At 53.4% G+C, this 17,707-nt stretch overlaps 1 long non-coding RNA gene across 1 annotated transcript; it reads right to left on the minus strand.

Moving 5' to 3' along the window:
• Positions 1 to 380: 380 nt before the first annotated feature.
• On the minus strand, positions 381 to 7,456 carry LOC114671774 (uncharacterized). The gene is made up of 3 exons (XR_013403053.1): positions 7,335 to 7,456; positions 5,064 to 5,191; positions 381 to 1,661 (listed from the first exon to the last, which is right to left on the minus strand). It is a non-coding gene; the product is annotated as an uncharacterized LOC114671774 (long non-coding RNA).
• Between the last annotated feature and the right edge of the window lie 10,251 nt (positions 7,457 to 17,707).

The following is a 17,707-nucleotide window of genomic DNA, read 5'->3' on the forward strand; positions in this document are numbered from 1 at the left end:
AACCTCTCAGTGATGTGAGGTGGGAAAGTAATGCGCAACCTGGTTTCATAATGAAACTACGATTTTTTTCTCTTCATTTTCTTTTCAAGTTTTTTTTTTTTTTTTTTTTTTTTGAGACAGGATCTCACTTAGTAGCCCAGGCTGGAGTGTGGTGGCATGATCATAGCTCACTGCAGCCTCAACTTCCTGGGCTCAGGGGATCTTCCCACCTCAGCCTCCTGAATAGCTGGGCCTATAGGTGCGTGCCACCACACCCAGCTGATTTTTTTATTTTTTGTTGAGACAGAAACTCACTATGTTGGCCAGGCTGGTCTCAAACTCCAGGCTCAAGCGACCCTCCTGCCTTGGCCTCCCAAAGGACTGGGATTCCAGTCATGAACCACTGAGCCTGGCCACTCTCTTTATTTTATTGCTGCATAAGAAGGATCCAACCCGCTCCAGGATTGAGCACACCTCCCAGGAAAGAATGCAACTATCTCCCCTTACACCTAGGAAGTTCTAGAAATCAAGCTATCCTGGCCTTTGCAGAAAGGAAACTGACCCTCAGGGTCTAACGTGAAAGAAAAAGAAAGCAAAGTGAAGAGGGCCTGGGTGGAAGCATACAGAAGGTGAGTGGTGGTCTGAGGCAGGGGAAAGGAGAGAGAAGGTGGACACCCCCCCACACACACAATGCCCAAGACACCAGCAGGCCAAAGAAGGGCTGCTGGGCCAGCAGTGTCGGCCCCACTGGAAGTCAGTCAGGGTCTGAGTGGGGCGGGGTTCGGGGGAAGAGACTATGTGGTGGCCCTCGGGGCAGCCTGTGGCTCTATTTGCTGCAAAGCGGTGACTGTGAAACTGTCTTTCCTTGTGTCTTCGGTGCTGGCTCCTCCTCCAGACCCATTCCCAGGCCTCTAAGAAGCTCCACAGCCAGGTGTGCTCGTTGAGAGCCCGAGGAGAGAAAGGAGGCCATGGCCAGGCCTTTCTACACGGATTCCTCACTGTCACAGAGGGCCGGCCCATGCCTGTGGCTGCTTTGTCTTGTGGAAGGCAGCTGAACCCGGCGTTCATCCATCCCCGTTCTGAGAACTCTTACGCTGTGAACACAAACCCGGGCAACTCTCAGGTCCCCAGCTGCCTGCTGCTTCTCTCATGCAGGTTGACTCTCACCTTGGGGCTTGGCTGAAACGTCACCTTCCAGGACATGCCACCTAGCTTCCCTGTGGGGTGAAATGGACCACTGGGACCGGGAAACATTGGGTTTGCAGCACACAGCTCCCTCCTTTCTCTCTGAGGTGGGGCCATGGCTTCTCCTTTGGGAGTGGTGGTCAGGGTGGCTGTGCACAGCATTGCTGGCCTCTTTCCCAGCCTCACCCTCACAGCCCCGGGCTTTCACTTCCCAAATCAAGAGTCAGCCTTTCATCTTTGCCCCAATTTCTCCAGGGCTGCAGCTAAGATGCACACTGGCGCTGTTCTTGCAGCCTGGTGAAGGAAGGGTGTCGGCAGGTACTGATGGTCCTGTGCTGAGCCGCGTGGGTGAGATGTCAGCTCAAGGCTCTAGGGGCCTTGCCCAACAGGGGCAGAGATGCACAGGGCAGCGTGGGTGGGTGGGAGTTACCGTGGAAGAGACTGGACAGGCTGGAGGTACCTGGAGGCCTGTAGTGGGGTCAGACCTTCCCAGGGGTCTGCAGGAGAAAGCAGGACTGTGCTAGTTTGTTCTTTTGGGGGAACTTGGGGAAACGAACAAGGATGTATGGAAGGGTGCTGTAGGACAGCATTTGAGAGTGTGGCCCAGCTAGAATGTCCATTGAAGGCCTTGGACAATCATGAAGACTATTGGACAGTTATGGAGGGTATGGGATAGTTATGAAGAGTATTGGACCATTATGGAGGGTATTGGATAGTCAGGAAGAGTATTGGATAGTTATGGAGGGTATGGGATAGTCATGGAGAGTATTAGACAGTTATGGAGAGTATTGGATAGTCATGGAGAGTATTGGACAGTTATGGAGGGTATTGGATAGTCATGAAGAGTATTGGACAGTTATGGAGGGTATTTGATAGTCATGGAGAGTATTGGACGGTTATGGAGGGTATTGGATAGTCATGGAGAGTATTGGACAGTTATGGAGGGTATTGGACAGTTATGAAGAGTACTGGACAGTTATGGAGGGTATTGGATAGTCATGGAGAGTATTGGACAGTTATGGAGGGTATTGGATAGTCATGGAGATTATTGGACAGTTATGGAGGGTATGGACAGTATTGGACAGTTATGGAGGATAGTAATGAAGAGTATTGGACAGTTATGGAGGGTGTGGGATAGTCATGGAGAGTATTGAACAGTTATAGAGGGTATTGGATAGTCATGGAGAGTACTGGACAGTTATGGAAGGTATTGGATAGTCGTGAAGAGTATTGGACAGTTATGAAGAGTATTGGACAGTTATGGAGGGTATTGGATAGTTATGAAGAGTATTGGACAGTCATGAAGAGTATTGGACATTTATAGAGGGTATTGGACAGTCATGAAGAGTACTGGACAGTCATGAAGAGTACTGGACAGTTATGGAGGGTATTGGACAGTCATGAAGAGTACTGGACAGTCATGAAGAGTATTGGACAGTTATGGAGGGTATTAGTCAGTCATTGAGAGTACTGGACACTCATCAAGGTTATTGAACAGTCATGGAGGGTATTGGACACTCATGGAGGTAGTGGATGCTCATGGAGGATACTGGACACTCATCGAGGGTATTGGACAGTCATGGAGGGTATTGGATGCTCATCGAGGGCATTGTACCGTCATTGAGAGTACGGAACATGCATTGAGGGTATTGGACAGTCATGGAGGGTATTGGATGCTCATTGAGGGTACTGGACAGTCATTGAAGGTATTGAATAGTCATCAAGGGTACACCAGGGCCCCACGGTGAACAAGGCAGGCTACTACCTGCTGGAAAATCAGTCCGGGGAGTGGGAAAAGTCTCAGGCCTCACCTCCTGCTACTGGCCACTGTGCCCGCCCTCCCCAACATCCCTCTGCTGCCTGCCAGCACCTGCCAGTGCCCAAGTGCTCCTTCCTTCCGGGAGGGCCCCTCCTACCTTTCTCCATTTTTCAAACACATTTCTTCCTTCCAAACGCAAATGTGCCCCCACTGAGCACCCCTCTTCAGTCAGCACCAGCTCTCCCCATAAACGATGCTCATTGAGGGTATTGGACAGTCAATGAGGGTATTAGACACTCACTGAGAGTGTTAGACAGTCCTGGAGGGTACTGGGCAATTGTGTAATATATTGGACAGTCATGGAGGGTTTTGGACTGTCATGGAGAGTATTAGAAAGTCATAAAATGTACTGGACAATCATTGAGAGTACTGGACAGTCATGAAGAGTACTGGACAGTCATGGAGGGTGTGGAAAGTTATGGAAAATACTGGACAATCATTGAGAGTGTTGGACAGTCATGGTGCATCTTGGAGAGCCATTGAGGGTATTGGACAGTCATCAGGGGTGTTAGAGTGTCATCAAGAAATAGACATGGCTGGCCAAGCATGGTGGCTCATGCCTGTAATCCCAGCACTTTGGGAGGCCAAGGTGGGTGGATCACATGAAGTCAGGAGTTCAAGATCAGCCTGGCTAACATGGTGAAACCCTGTCTCTACTAAAAATACAAAAAATTAGCCAGGCATGGTGGCGCGTGCCTGTAATCCCAACTACTTGGAAGGCTGAGGCAGGAGAATCACTTGAACCTGGGAGATGGAGGTTGCAATGAGCCGAGATCACGCCACTGCACTCCAGTCTGGATGACAGAGCAAGACTCTGTCTCAAAACAAAACAAAACAAAAAACAACACTCTGGGCCAGCTATAATTGCTCACACCTGTAATCCTGGCATTTTGGGAGACCAACATAGAAGCATCACTTGAACCCAGGAGTATTTGCCCAGCCTGGGCAATATAGCAAGATCCTGTCTCTACAAAAATATTTTTTTAAAAATTAGCCAGGTGAGTGGTGTGCATCTATCGTCCTAGCTCTTTCTAGAAGGAAGGAAGGAAGGAAGGAAGGAAGGAAGGAAGGAAGGAAGGAAGGAAGGAAGGAGGGAGGGAGGGAGGGAGGGAGGGAGGGAGGGAGGGAAGGAAGGAAGGAAGAGAGCCGAGATCATGCTACTACAGTCCAGCTTGGGCAACAGAGTGAGACTTCATCTCAAATTTTTTTTCTTTTTTTTTTCTTTTTTTTTTTTTTTTGAGATGGAGTCTCGCTCTGTAGCCCATGCTGGAGTGCAGTGGCCGGATCTCAGCTCACTGCAAGCTCCGCCTCCCAGGTTCACGCCATTCTCCGGCCTCAGCCTCCCGAGTAGCTGGGACTACAGGCGCCCGCCACCTCGCCCAGCTAGTTTTTTGTATTTCTTAGTAGAGACGGGGTTTCACCGTGTTAGCCAGGATGGTCTTGATCTCCTGACCTCGTGATCCGCCCGTCTCGGCCTCCCAAAGTGCTGGGATTACAGGCTTGAGCCACCGCGCCCGGCCTTCTTTTTTTTTTTTTCTTTTTGTGACGAAGTATTGCTCTGTCATCCAGACTGGAGTGCAATGGTGTGATCTCAGCTTACTGCAACCTCCACCTCCCGGGTTCAAGTGATTCTCCTGCCTCAGCCTCCCAAGTAGCTGGGATTACAGGCACATGCCACTGCGCCTGGCTAATTTTTGTATTTTTAGTAGAGACAGGGTTTCACCATGTTGGCTAGGCTGGTCTTGAACTCCTGACCTCAGGTGATCTATCCACCTCGGCCTTCCAAAGTGCTGGGATTACAAGCATGAGCCACTGCACCCGGCCAATCTCAAAATTTTTAAAAGAAAAGAAAGAAATAGGCACACTTTTGTGAATGAGGTGGGGAACCCCTGGTGGGCTAGAGGCCACCGCTGTTCTTTAGGGGACATGAGCTGAATCAGAACAAGTGCGGGACGGCATGGATGAGCGAGGCAGTCTTGTGTGAGTTCAGGTAGGAGGCAAGGCTGTCCTGAATCAGGGCCCAGCTGTGGGAGTGGGAAGGGCAGGCCATTCATCACTGGGCTTGCATAGCAGAGCTTACCGAGGCGTGGTGCTCCGTATTGAGGAAGAGAGGAGAGGAAGGCGTGCAGAGCTGTCCGAGGCAGGATTTGGAAAAGGTGAGACTTCTGAGTGGTCCAAGGCTTCTGAGTGGTCCAAGAAGTCAGTAGCCTGCCCAGTGTGCAAAGAGGACAGAAGGAGTTAAAATAGCAGCTGACACCGGTGAGTACTTTATGTAGGCTACCTCAGTTAATCCCTAGAGAGGCATCCTTTACTATCGCCATCTTATAGAGGGAAACTGAGGCACAAAGAGGTTTGTTAACTTGGCCAAGGCCCCACATATATTAAGTGGCAGGCACAAGAATAGAACCCAGGGAGTCTGAATCAGCGGTCTTTGCTCTGAGCCGCGGCACTCTGCAGGTAAAGGCGTCCTCAAACGCCAGGCTAGGGTTTGGGAGCTTCTCTTACAAAGGGTGGAGCCAGAGGTTCTGAGCTGGGGGAAGCAGATGCCCATGGAAGTCCTGGGTAGGCTGGGCCAGTGAGGGGAGGGATGGGTGCAGGAGACCACCTGGGGTCCCACACAGGGCTTGGGAGTCACACACCCAACTCACGACTGCTTTCCCATGGCAGCCTCCTCACAGCCCTGAGCCAGGCAGAGCTGCCAGGACCTTGTTTTATGTCTTGCTCATGCCCAAGTCCTGCCCCCATCCTGAACGACTCAGGTGCCATGTGGATGACCCACTCGGTGCCCTGGCTTCTTGGGTCTTCCACCTCGTCCTCTCCACCATATCATCTCCCTCCATCTCAGCCATCAGCTCCGCTCACAGTCAGGGACAGCCTGGACATTACCTCGGAATGCACCACCTCCCAATTCTCAATTCTAGTCAGCCGCCTCCTGAGCTGCCCTCCTCTTCCAAGCTGCCCGCCCAGTGGCTCTCACGAGGCTGTTTGTTGGCCTTACTGGGATTCCACTCCCCAACTTCCCAGCTTGCTCGAAGCCCACATCTACATGGCCAACCACACTCTTGGGTTCTATCTTGAACTAACCTGCAACCCCCACATCCTCCTTCTCCATTTGATGCCCCATTGTGTTTAATGAGGGCTTTACATCTTCTCCACTCTATGAAATTCTCTGACCTGTTCTGTACACTTCACACTCTCGGTAGAGCTCCCGATTGTCTTCATGATGTAGAAGCCATCAGAGAGAAAGCCTTTGACTTCCTGTGGCCACATCTACAGACTCAAACCCCTCCTCCCTCATCCCTCCTGCAGGAGAGGAGCCGTGGAAGCCATTTCTGTCCTCCCAAAGCCTGGTCCCCTCGCCTGGGCTTTGGACAGCTGCCTCTCCCCCTACGCCTGCCTTCTCAGGAACCTGAAACCAAAAACCATTTTCCTTTCTCTGTGACTCTGGCATTTCTCATTAATATTTAAGCAGAACGTGGCAGAGGCTGCCAGTCGCCCACCAATTCCCTTCTCCTCTTCCTCCTTGGCCACAGAAGCCCAGGCAGCAGGGTGGGGCCATGTGCCTGGGATCTGGCCAGTGAGACACAGGCAGAAGTGGCCAGGACAGTCAGCAGGAAGGAAGAGGCAGCGTGGGTGTCTGATGACAGAGGCGCTGCCATTCCCACCGCAAACTGCTGGCCTCTAAACTTCTCTCCTAACCGAACAGTGTCACAGCCAACCCCAATCATAACCGACCACATGCTCCACCACCCGCATCTGAAAACACAGAACAGTCAGCTCTTCCCAGGATTCCACGCTCCTTTTCATCGATGGGCCTATCCGTTCCTGTTTTGGACAGTTTGTCATGGGAAAAGCCTCGGGGTTTGTTTGTTCCTGGTGCACTCTGGCGTGGCCTCCATCATATGATCAGAGCTGCTTCCCCCAAAGCCCCCAGCGGCCTCGTGTCCCTGAGTCCAGTGGGCGCTCCTCTGCCCTCCTCCGACCCGAGTCCAGAGGGCGCTCCTCCGCCCTCCTCCGACCCGAGTCCAGTGGGCGCTCCTCCGCCCTCCTCCGACCCGAGTCCAGAGGGCGCTCCTCCGCCCTCCTCCGACCCCAGTCCAGTGGGCGCTCCTCCGCCCTCCTCTGACCTGAGTCCAGTGGGCGCTCCTCCGCCCTCCTCTGACTCAACTGCTTGCCCTGGCCTGAAGCTCTCCCCATGCGGCTTCTGCGGTACTGGACAGAGCCTTGTCCTCCCCACGTCTCAGGGTTTCCTGCTCAGCTCCCTTTGCTGGCTTCCCCTCCACCCATTCCTCAGAGGCAGAATTCCTCAGGGCTGAGCCCAGAGTCCACTCTTCCCACCTCATACCCTCACCCAATGCTGCCGCTGCCCAGAATGCAGTGACACTGCCGGGCAGGCCTGCCACAGGACAAAGTTCCTCCCTCGCTCCAGAGATTAGAGCTCAGCAGGGGAGCATTCCTTCCCACGCAGGTCTGCCAGGTGCCATCCACTGGCCATGGCTCACTTCAGTGACCTCCAGCAGGCGAGCCACCTCCTCCCTCTGCCTCTGCCTGGACCCCACTTCTGCCTCCCAGCGCAGCATCTCCACCTACTTGTCCTCAGGTGTCCCAGGCTGAACGTGTCCCAAACTCATCAATTCTCTTCCTTCCCAGGCCCATCGCTCCCGGCATTCCCCATCTTGGGAACTGGCATCACTGGTCCCCTGAGGCCTCGAGCCTGCAGCCGAGAGTCACCTGTGGCCCGCTTCTCCCCGCTCCTCCATCTGGTCCACCACCAAGTCGCCACGGCCCAGTCTCCTAAACATCCTTCGAAGGAACATCCTCTCCTCATCTGCGCCTCCACAGCCACTGCGGAGGCCCTCCCTCGGCCTGCGTGAGAGCTTCTCTCTGGGTCCCCTGTGTGTCAAAATCAGCCCTTAGATCAAGAGTGGATCCCAGCACTTCCCTGCTCCAAGCTTCCAAAGCCCCCCAGAGCTCCCAGGAACAGAACGCTCTGCCTCTTCCCCGCTCCCTGCCTCTTCCCCGCTCCCTGCCTCATCCCCACTCCCTGCCTCATCCCCGCTCCCTGCCTCATTCCCGCTCCCTGCCTCATCCCCTCCCACTGCTCTCTGAGAAAGCAGGGCCCACGTCGCCCTCCAGTCCGGCAGGGCTCCCACTCAGGTTCATGTTTCCATACACACCACCTGCTCTGCCCGAAATGCTCTGGCCCCTCTCTCCTCCTGCCCAGCTCCAGCCCCTTCTCAGGACCCAACCTGAACGACCCTCCATCAGGCAGGTGGCCCAAGACTCACTCCTAGGCACCAACAGCATCCCTGGGATTGTGGTCAACTGACCAGGCGTGAGCTGATCTGACCACCCGCTGCCTCCTCGGCTGGTGTGAACTTCCTGAGTGGGGACAGTGCCCTGCACACAGCAGGTGTTAAGTGCTTGCTGAATGCCTGAAAAGCCCCTCTGTCCTGACAGGAGGGCCTGGGACCAGGCATGAAAGCACAAGCAGAGGCACAGAGTGGCGGGGGTCTGAGCGACTCTGTCCCTATTTGGAAGGGAAGAAAGCGGGGGCGGGCAGAGGGAGGGCGAACTCGGTCCTGGCCCAGGGTGGGTGGAGGGTGGCACCAGTCTTGGCAGAGGGCACTGGAGCAGCGAGGGTCAGGGACATAAGAAGAGTTTATCCCTCAGGCGACAGGATGCAAGAAAGAGGTCTGGGCAAGGGGTGAAGGGGTGGCAGCCACGGGGAGGTGAGGGAGTTGTGGGAGAAGAGCCACTGGGGTGGACAGGAGGGAAGAAGAAAAGCAGAGACAGAACCTGGGGCTATGATGCTAACACTGTCACCTGCCTGCCAGGCTGGGGCTGCGGAGCTGCCGGGTCAGCCCTCTTCAGTTCATGAAAACGGAAAGGAAAAAGCATGCGGTTCTTTTCAAACAGACACTGAGCCAAAGGGTGGTGGGGACAGCAGCAGGGCACCTCTTGGCAGGGAGCACTTGCTTCTGTCCAGGCTACCAAGGGTATAGGTTTGCCCTGTTAAGCCACTTTGGGACCTGAAGCTAGAAAAGGTCAAAGTGTCCAAGGCATTCAAACCAGAGTGACTCCATCTTGAATAGGAGCTGGGTAAAATAAGACTGAGACCTACTGCCAGTGGGCTGCATTCCAAGAAGGTCAGGAGGTCAGGCATTCTTTTTTTTTTTTTTGAGACGGAGATCTTTCTCTATTACCAGGCTGAAATGCAGTGGCGTGATCTCAGCTCACTGCAACCTTCACCTCCCAGTTAAAGTGTTCTCCTGCCTCAGGCTCCCAAGTAGCTGGGATTACAGGCAAGCGCCACCATGCCCAGCTAATTTTTGTGTTTTTAGTGAAACAGGGTTTCACCATGTTGCCCAGGATGGTCTCGATCTCTTGGCCTCATGATCCGCCTGCCTCAGCCTCCCAAAGTGCTGGGATTACAGGCACCATGCCTGGTGAAGGTGAGGCATTCTTAGTCACAGGATGAGATAGGAAGTCAGCACAAGATACAGTTCATAAAGACCTTGCTGATAAAATAGCACGTGGTAAAGAAGCCAGCCAAAACCCACCAAAACCAAGATGGCGATGAAAGTGACCTCTGGTCGTCCTCACTGCTCATTATACGATAATGATAATGCATTAGCATGCTAAGAGACACTCCCATCAGCACCATGACAGTTTACAAATGCCATGGCAACGTCAGGAAGTTACCCTATATGGTCTAAAGGGGGGAGGAACCCTCAGTTCTGGGAATTGCCTACCCCTTTCTTGGAACACTCATGAATAATCCACCCCTTGGTTAGCATATAATCAGGAAATGACCATAAGAGTGGGCCACTCGGGGCGCTCTGCCCATGGAGTAGCCATTCTGATATTCCTTTGGTCTCATAATAAACTTGCTTTCACTTAATGCTTTCTTTCGAGAGATCTAAGAACCCTGTGTTGGGGTCTGGATCTGGACTCCTTTCTGGTAACAAAAGGGTTCATCATGGGTCCCTTCTGTGTGAAGCTGCCTAATTAATTGGTCATTTAAAGTGTCATTCGAATGTCTGAATCTTTGATTGACACACAACCTTCAGGTCACTGCATGAAGAGACGTCCACAGGTATTCAGAGAATCCCATAGAAATGTTCTTCCCAAACTTTTAGAACTGGCATTGGTTTTGTTTAGCAAAAATTCGGTTACAATGAGAAAATTTTTTAAATCTTCACATATATCTTTTTTTTTTTTTTGAGACGGAGTCTCGCTCTGTCACCCAGGCTGGAGTGCAGTGGTGCGATCTCGGCTCACTGCAAGCTCCGCCTCCCGGGTACACGCCATTCTCCTGCCTCAGCCTCCCAAGTAACTGGGACCCGCCGCCACACCTGGCCCCTGACTCGGAGCCTGTGCTTCTTAACGAATGAGAGGCCAGTGTAGTTGCTCACATCTGTCATCCCAGCACTGTGGGAGGCCAAGACGGGTGGATCACTTGAACACAGGAGTTCAAGACCAGCCTGGGCAATATGGCAAAACCCTGTCTCTGCTAACAATACAGAAAAATTAGCCAGGTGCGGTGGCATGCACCTGTAGTCCCAGCTACTCGGGAGGCTGAGGTGGGAGGATGGCTTGAGCCCAGGTGGCAGAGGTTGCAGTGAGCCAAGATCATGCCACTCACTCCAGTCTGTGCGACCATGAACCCTGTATCAAAAAAAAAAAAAAAGTAAGGCGAGTTTAAAAGCATTTGTAAACAACGGGGTGCAGACTCCACTTAGGCCCCTGTTTCCTGTGATATGCTGGTTGGCTATTGCTGCTCAGCTAACGACTCCTCCCCAGCACTTGCAGCGCCGACCCTCATTCATGCTCTCTCACGTTGTCTGTGGGCAGGGATGTGGGAGCAACTGGACTGTAAGGTTCCCCTGAGATTGCAGCCGGTGTCAGCAGGAGCTGCCCTCAGGAGCACTGCCTGGTGCTGAAGGTGCTGCTTCCAAACCGCCTTACTCCCGAGGCTGGTGCTAGCTGCGGGTGGGAGGCTTCAGGTCCTCTCCATGTGGCCCCTCCAAAGAGCCGTCTTCATGGTGCGACAGCTTCCTCCAGAGCCAGAGACCCCAGAGAACCAAGCAAAGGCTGCGACGCCTTCTGTGACCCAGCCTTGGAGCACACAGATTGTCAGTCCCTTGGTATTCTGTGTCTCCCAGTTGGTCTTAATTCAGTGTGGGAGAGAGCCACACACGGTGTGAGCTCCAAGAGATTAGAAGCATGGGGCCACCTTGGAGACTGGCTGTCACACCAAGCTTAATCAACAGCAATTTTGTAAAGCCATTCACCTTTAATGAGTCTTTTCAAGACATTTAATGAGTGTTCATAGAAATCACTTTTGTATTCATATTTTATCGTTTTATGTATACTCAATTACACAATGCCATTATGATAAGCATAACTAATATAAACAGATTGGGGAAACTTCACTGAGTGACAAGCGAACAGATCCAGGCAGCCGTAGCAGCCCAAGTACGTGCGCACACGGGGAGAAGGCTGCGGCCCCGACCCGAAGCTCGAGAGGGCTTGTCGGGTGCTGCGGGTCACTGGTTAGATCCCATGGAGCCTGATGTACCCTTAGGTGGCCCCAGAGTCACTGCACCCACGCCAACTGTGTATTTCTTCTGTGAGCCTCAGAGCTGTATAAAGTACGTGTGTTTAGGCCAAGAAGAATTTAATTCACTTCAGCAAGCGTTTCCTGAACACCTGCAGAGCCAGGCCCCAAAGGTGTCCAGACAAATTCTTCTCCAGGCCAGTGCCTGTGCAGGGAGGGAAAAGAGGGAAAGAACCTTTCAGCCTGGCACTCGCTGGGCTGGAGGAGGCCTGGAGGCACAGGAGCACAGGGGAGAGTCTCAGTCCGCTTGCGTGCGTAACAAAGTCCCACAGACTGGACACTGCAACCACAGACGTTTGCCTTCTCATAGTCGTGGAGGCTGAAAGTCCAGGACCGAGGTGTCGGCAGGGCTGGTGTATTCTGAGGCCGCTCTTTGGCTAGGAGGTGGCTGTGTTGTGGCTGCGTCCTCACGTGGCCTTCCTGCTGTGTGTGTCTCTGCCCTAATCTCTTCTTAAAGGACACGAGTCCTGTTGGACTGGGGCCCATCCAAATTACCTCATTTTACTTCCATGACCTTTTAAAAGGTTCCATCTCCAAGTATAGTCACATTTTGAGGTACTGGAGGCTTCAAGACGGGGGCACAATTCCACTCGTAACAGGGAGGGACAGGCATCCATGCCCCGGGAGATCCTAGTGGGCATCCAGGAGCAACCACGCAGAACCCTGGAGGATGAATGGAGTTTTTCTGACCAGGCAGGGGTAGGGTGGGGAGACGAGCTCTGTGGGAGCTGCAGCAGGGGCAGGAGGGACCACCACCGTTCAGCATGTGGAGGGCGGGGCAGGCAGGGGAGCCCTCCTTGTTCCAGAAGCAGACCCTGGGTCCCCTCCACCCAGCCCATCTTCTCCCTCCCAGAGCCTCCCTCAGGTCCCACCTCCGCAAAGAGAGCCAATGCCATGCACCAAGCCACGGGACACTTGTCACTGGTGACTCAAAAGGGAGGGCTTGTGTGTCATTTGGCCTTGAGCGTGGAAAGTTAAATCAGCTGGAAAGAGTAAAAGGAAGTTGGGAATTTTTTTTAAACCAACCACAAGCGCAGGAGTGATAAAAGAGATGGGGAGGCCACCAGGCCTTTTGGAAAATACGAATCGCCCAGGGACTGAAGGAAAAAGAGAAATGAGCCCCTCCCGTGCCTGAGTGCACAGCAGCGGGGAGCGGTGTGTGTGTGTGTTTGTGTGTGTGCATGTGTACATGTGTGTACGTATCTGTGTGTGCATGTGTGTATGTGCACGTATGTACGTGTGTGTGTCTGTGTGTGTGCACGTGCGTGTTTGTGTGTACACGTGTACACGTGTCTGTGTGTGCATGTGGATGTGTGTGCACGTGTATGTGTGTGCTCACGTGTGTGTCTGCGTATACATGCACACGTGTGTGCACATGTATACATGTTTGTGCTCATGTGTGTGCATGTGTGTGCGTGTGTCTGTGTGCATGTGGACGTGTATGTGCACATGTGTACATGTGTGCTCACATGCGTGTGCATGTGTGTGTGTCTGGGTGTGTTGTGGGGGCTACCTTCCTGGAGCCCATCAACCCAGCACAGCTCTGGCCCCGTTTGACAATGTCCCCTGCACCATTGAAAAGGACCTTTTTTTTTTTTTTTTGAGATAGGGTCTCACTGTCATCCAGGCTGTAGTGCAGTGGTGTGATCTCGACTCACTGCAACCTCCACCTCCTGGGCCTAAGCGATCCTCCCACCTCAGCCTCCCTAGTATCTGGGACCACAGGTCTGCACCACCATGCCCGGCTAGTTTTTATATTTTGGTGGAGACACGGTTTCACCATGCTGCCCAGGCTGGTCTCGAACTCCTGATCTCGAGCAATCCTCCTACTTTGACCTCCCAAAGTGCTGAGATTACAGGTGTGAGCCTCTGCACCTGGCCTTTGACATCACGCCTTTGACATCAGGATCATCACAGCCTTATGCCAGCTTTGCTGCAAGTGCTGGACTCTGATTTGTGGGAAGACGAAGGCGGGTTACCCTGGAACTCTCTCCTACCTCACCTGGACTTCCAGACACACAGGGAGTGTGCGCCTTCGCAGCCTGGAGTAGTGAACCTGTGAACAGCCAGCCCCTGAGAACAATGACCTCATCTTTATGAAATTTTAGTTGTGGAATGTTTCATAATTTGCACAACACTTGTGTGTGATCTATAAATGAACTCTGTGTACCTATTGGGGTGCAAGAAACCTCCTTCCTGGCAGGGAGCATGATCAGATTGCTTGCGGTCCACTGGCTGCAGGACATGGTCCTCCACAGCGCAGGGCTGGCACTGAGGGCTCTGCGGGAACTTCCCAGCCTCTAAGCCCAAGAAGCACCTCCCTTCTGCCCTCTCCCACGGGGTCTCTGGGACAAGCCTGCGCCCTGGGGCACGAGCTGAGAAACTGGCTGCAGACCTTTCGCTCTGCCCCTTTCCTGAGGTCAGCAAGGAGTCCTTCCAGTGTAAATGGAGGCAGGGCCCATGCACGCACGTGTGCACACACGCAGACACCCACCCAGCCTGAGATGTTGGGTTTGCAAGATCCAGATTGGGGTGTCTTGGGCAGGACAGGCCATATAAGGCTCCTATGCTGGTCTGAGGAAGGGGTTTGGCACACACAGGGCCCCTGAAGCCCTGGCTGATAACCTCCACCTGTCTGCCAGGTGAAACCAGGCCACTCTCATGGGCTTAGTCCCTGGGCACCTTCCTAATGGAGAAGCCCTTAGCAGCCTGGGTGAGGCCCCTGGGGAAAGGCTTCAGATCCTGGATCAGAGTCTAACCCCTCATGTCACAGCTTAGCACACTGAGGCCTGGGTAGAAAGGACATGCCCAGAGTCACCTGGCTGGTCAGCTGCAGAGCCAGGCATCAGGCGGCAAACCCAGCACTCCTTCCAGCGAGTCTCCAGGCTTGCCCTGATGCCCCTGTGCCTGCGTTTCCAGACCTGGGCACTCAGGACACTGTGGGTCCAGAGGGGTGGCCTGGCAAGGGTGAACCCAGCTAAAACCGGAGCCTCGGGAGGGAAAGCCCTTCTCCCAGCCGGGACTCACAGCCCTGGCCTGGCTCTGCCTGGCTGGAAACAGTGGCAAGGCTGGGACCAGCCAAGAACACCCCTGGCCTCCTCTGTGTCCTCACTGCCTCCCACCTTTAAAGTCAGAAAGCCTCTCCCACTTGGCTTATGCCAGGTTTGGGGTAAGGGCACAGCTGGCGAGCAGCCTGGAGGGGAGGATGAAACAGAGGAGGTGGGGAGGGAGGGGAGGAGGGGAGAGCACTCCCTGCCTGCCGCTGACGCAGAGCTTCCGTCATCATTGGGCTTCTTTTGGTGACACACTCCTGATACCCAGGAACTCAGAAGATCCCACGGAGGGGATAAAGAGTTATTATTTGCACAGATCATGCAGCTCAGAAGCGTAGCTCCCCTCTCTCCCGACACTCTGCCTCATCTTTGATCCTCTTGATGGGTCTGAAATGGGTCCTGTTATCATTCCCCCTGGACAGAGAAGACAGAGGTTCAGAGAGACTCAGTGATTTACCCACAGCCACTGGGCCCTGGTGGGGCAGAGGCTGCCTCCAGCCCTCAAACCCGATCTGAGTTCAGAGTCAGCGAGGGCATCCTCGTGTGGCTTCACAGCTCTCAGGCCGCGGTGGGGCTGGCTCGGAGAGGAAGCACTACACTGCATTCCCAAACGTTTTGGCCTCAGGACCCCTTTCAGTCTTCAAAAGTATTGAGGACTCCAAATATGGTTTACACATAAGGGCTGTATCGACTGATTTACTGTGTTTAAAACTAAAACTGCTAGGTGCAGTGGCTCACACCTGTAATCCCAGCACTTTGGGAGGCTGAGGAGGGTGGATCACCTGAGGTCAGTGGTTCGAGACCAGCCTGACCAACGTGGTAAAACCCCGTCTCTACTAATAATACAAAAATTACCTGGGCATGGTGGTGGGCACCTGTAATCCCAGCTACCCGTGAGGCTGAGGCAGGAGAATCACTTGAATCCAGGAGGCAGAGGCTGCAGTGAGCTGAGATTGAGCCACTGCACTCCAGCCTGGGTGACAAGAGTGAAACTCCACCTCCAAAAAAGAAAAAAAAAAAACCCCAAACTGAAAAATTCTAGAAATATTTTAACTCAATAATAATAATATCTGTTACACATTAACATAATAATTTTTTATTAAAAAAACTAATATTTTGCAAAACAGAAAAGATGTTTAGAGAGAGGCATGGCATGATTTTATATTTTTGCAAGTATCTTGAATGTCTGGCTTCATAGAGGATTTATACACCTGCTTCTGCATTTTATCTATTACAATAGTGCACACATCTGGAAAACTCCATTGTACATGTGTGAGACAATGAGAATAAAAAAGCAAGTAATATTTTAGTATTGTTATGGGAATAGTTTTGACCTACAGACTTCCTGAAAGGGTTTCAGGGGCTCCCAGGGGGGCCCCTGAGCCACACTTTGAGAATCACCGCACTGCAGTCTCTGAGGTGTGGTCTGTGTCATTCACAAAGCAAATTCCGACATCTCCTGACTCTAAAATGCATCCCCCTCCCCGCTGATACATTACAGGATTTGTGAAATCCAAGTGTTTCTCCCAACTGCACTTGGTTTGCGCCTCTCTCTGCATGCTTGGTTCAGTGGAGGATCTTTTTTTTTTTTTTTTTTGAGACTGAGTCTGGCTCTGTCGCCCAGGCTGGAGTGCAGTGGCCGGATCTCAGCTCACTGCAAGCTCCGCCTCCCGGGTTTACGCCATTCTCCTGCCTCAGCCTCCCAAGTAACTGGGACTACAGGCGCCCGCCATCTCGCCCGGCTAGTTTTTTGTATTTTTTTTTAGTAGAGACGGGGTTTCACCGTGTTCGCCAGGATGGTCTCGATCTCCTGACCTCGTGATCCACCCGTCTCGGCCTCCCAAAGTGCTGGGATTACAGGCTTGAGCCACCGCGCCCGGCCCAGTGGAGGATCTTTTAGTTCATGGAATCTTAGAGCCAGGGGCGTCACCTTATAATCCTTGCAGTGGCAAACTTCTGGATGCCACCTTCCCTCCAGAGGGAGACTCTGGAACCGCTTCTCCACACAGCTTCCAAGGGCCTGAGCGGCAGGTAGCTGGAACCTAATGGAACCCCGGCTGGGGTGCGGGCACTGGGTTGGGGAGAACCCTGACCGGGCCAGCGTGCCACCGGGCAGGAGGAGTGAGTCAACACATCTCCTCTGTGCAGCCCGGCCTGCCCCGCCCCTCACCCCTCCTGTGGGCCCCCATGCACCCTCCTGGTACACGTGAGCTCTCAGGGACAAGCTGTCGCACTGTTTGTCATGGGTTTACCTCCCCACCTGGCTGCGGGCATCTGAGGGAAAGAGAGCGTCCCGTCTGTCCATACAGCCCAGGACTGGCCCTGAGCCAACCCTCAGATGCCGGGTAAAGGAGGCCGGCAGTCCCTTCCCTGTCAGCGAAGAAAGAAGTTTCCAGAGGCCCGTTCCCTCAGGAGCAGGTGGAGGGCAGGGCTGGGGAGGAGCACTCCACAGAGGGCAGCTGTTGCTCGGCAAAGCCAAGGGCATAACTCGACTCAGAGGAGGCCGTGTTCGGGCAGCGCCCGGTGCCCAGACGAGCTGTGCAGGCCACTGGGCTGGAGCCTTGCCCACATGACAGGTGTCACTCGGAGGTCCCTGTGAGAGGACGGAACTTGGGAACATTTTGGCTCCAGGGAAGTGCACGGATGTCCTGGGCCCCCCAGCTCCCAGAGAACCAGCCCCTCCCTCACCCGGACATGGTGCCCTGCCTTGTCGTGGCTGTCGGGAATTTTTCCCTTGTCCTGTGGTCTCTGGGAACCCCAGCCCTGCACTCAGCACATGGCACCTGACAAGGGTTTACAGAACTGAATGTTTTAAATGCATCAAGAAATGCCTATTGAGAGGAGCTGCACAGGGGTTTGTCAGTGGAGTCTCAGGATGGACTGAGGATAGTAGCACCATCACACACATGGGCTTCTCTAAATTAGATTTCCTAAAAATGGAACTCGTTGGACACTCATAGCTAAGGCAGCCAGAATGTCCAGAAATTCTCAGCAAATCTGAGCAGGATCTCTCCAGAGGAGGTGAGGAACCCACCCTCGGAACAGAGC

This window comes from Macaca mulatta, chromosome 13 (assembly GCF_049350105.2).
Source record: "Macaca mulatta isolate MMU2019108-1 chromosome 13, T2T-MMU8v2.0, whole genome shotgun sequence".
Lineage (NCBI taxonomy): Eukaryota > Metazoa > Chordata > Mammalia > Primates > Cercopithecidae > Macaca > Macaca mulatta.